At 37.3% G+C, this 2,177-nt stretch overlaps 1 long non-coding RNA gene across 3 annotated transcripts in view; it reads right to left on the bottom strand.

Moving 5' to 3' along the window:
* Nucleotides 1–997: 997 nt before the first annotated feature.
* Nucleotides 998–2,177, bottom strand: part of LOC121927757 — a 14,765-nt gene continuing 13,585 nt past the window's right edge. For all 3 annotated transcript variants that reach the window (XR_006103328.1, XR_006103329.1, XR_006103330.1), the window contains exon 4: nt 998–1,269. This is a non-coding gene — a long non-coding RNA (uncharacterized LOC121927757). The remainder of the gene's footprint in view (nt 1,270–2,177) is intronic.

The following is a 2,177-nucleotide window of genomic DNA, read 5'->3' as shown; positions in this document are numbered from 1 at the left end:
AAAACGAAAAAAAGCTTGCCAAGAAAACCCTGTGATGGATTCATTGTTAAGCCAAAAGTGACTTGGAGGCCCACAACAACGACAACCACCACATTTTCCATTTGGGGACAATAAAAACGAGACTAGAGTTACTTAAGAAAAGGTTTGAGGAAAGAGGGGAGTGAGGCCGTTTGTAAAATTTATTTATTTCACTGGGTATTTTATTCATTTTCATTATTTATGTGGATTTCCTCCCCTCCTTTGCCTGGGGTCTCTTTCCTTCCCTTCTTTCTTTTCCTTCCTTCCTTCCTTCCTTTTCCTTCTTTCCTTCCTCCTTTCCTCCCTCCCTCTCTCTCTTCCTTCCTCTTCCTTCCTTCCTTCCTTCCTCCTCCTCCTCTCCCTCCGAAGGAACAGAGACTTCTGCCAAAAGCTCAGGACTCAGGAGGAGCGGAAAAAGAGGGAAAGAAAGAAAGGGAAAGAAGATGAAATTGCAGGGAAGGAGGCCCCACCCATTCCTCCCTATAGTTGCTGCAGTTCTTTGTGTCTCTTTTTTTGTGGATGCAGATGTCTATTGATCATTTCCAATTTGTTGGCCATTGTTTTGTTTTCCATATCTGTTGACATAGGTTAACTCTATCAATGTGGATTGCAGCAATTCGACAGGAATATTGTCTGTTCCTGGTGATTTCTTTCTGGTTTTTTGTTTGTTTGCTTGCTTGTTTTGCCATTTATCTTATTGCAGTTTCCCCCTCACATTTTAGAATTTGGGGTTCATCTTCGTATGACTCTTCATCCACGTGTCCTTCATTTTGTCATCTCTTTTATATAACTCTTCTGTGTATTGCATCCAATTTCTTTATATTCCTTCCAGGTCTTGAATTATGTTATTTTTTATTATCATAGAGCATCCCAGTCCTTAGTTTGAATTTTCCTTTGATTTCCCGTATCTTATGGAATAGGTCTCTTCTTCTTCTCTTCTTGTTGTTGTCTTCTATTTCTCTTCACTGGTTGTTGTAGTAGTTTTCTTTATTGTTTTGCACTAATATAGCAAAGACACATAACACCTTGTCTTTTCTAAATCAGCAGTTGTCATTTCACTCTTTGTGCCATTGTACTGTTGTATTCATGGTTCTTAGTTTGTGCCTATGCCCATTTTGTTTTTCTTTCCTTCTTCCCTTTATTGCTTGTAGCGGATGTATTGCTTGTAGTGGATTATTGCTGGTAACCAGGATTACACTGGTGTCATAACTAAACAAGATTCTTATCTTTAGGAGCAGATCAGAAGAGTTTCTACAACAAAATAACATATTTACAACAACCACATAGGCCAGAATTAGTCTCTAGTCATCCAACTATTATATTTGAGTACTATTTCTAGTATACTAGATTTGCTTTCTGGACTTCCTGTCCTTTGCTATCTAAATGTAAGACCAATAGTAAGTCTTCTGAATGAATATGGGATAATTGCATTATAAGAATCAGTGATGTAATCGTTCGATAAGATATGAAGAATTCTATGAAATCACAGCTTTAGCTTTCATGGATATAATTGAAAGAGCATTCAGATACATAGCCATGTAAGTCTGGAATATTAGTTAGCAAAGGGGTCTTCTAGCACCTTTGAGACCAACTGTGCTGGGAGAAATGTGGGACAATTAATTAAATTATTAATTTCCTACTACTGTCATGGTTTGTGAACCATCAAAGGAGAAATAATTGTAAGCAAATAATCATACAGCACATTAAAAAAATCTTCCTTCATACTATCTCAAGGTTGATCCATACATCATATTTCCTACATGGTGTATAGTTGAGCTCCCATGTTGCTCATTTTTATTTATTTTAGACAAACTCCCTTTAATCCAGATTTGGATCAGAATTATAGCACATAGGGATGGGAATTTTAATGCTTCCCTAAAACCATTGGCAGTTAGCAATATTTTATACAAAAGCATCACTCCTATTGAGAAATGTGAGAGGTAGTTGTGGATCACTTTAACAGAGTAATTAATTGGCAGGACAGAAACTGAATTACAACCACTTCTATGACCAGCTGTGGACATACAGGGTTTTATCAGAGAAAGAAGCAAATTTAGTCTTCAGCGTAAAACATATAAAGTAACTTTACCTACCACTTGTGCATAATCAAACACATGGTTTGATGGTGTGGGGGAGGATGGCTGCAGGTAAGAGTGATG

Source organism: Sceloporus undulatus, chromosome 4 (assembly GCF_019175285.1).
Source record: "Sceloporus undulatus isolate JIND9_A2432 ecotype Alabama chromosome 4, SceUnd_v1.1, whole genome shotgun sequence".
Lineage (NCBI taxonomy): Eukaryota > Metazoa > Chordata > Lepidosauria > Squamata > Phrynosomatidae > Sceloporus > Sceloporus undulatus.
The sequence above is the reverse complement of the archived record's forward strand: the minus strand, read 5'-3'. Positions and strand labels throughout refer to the sequence as shown.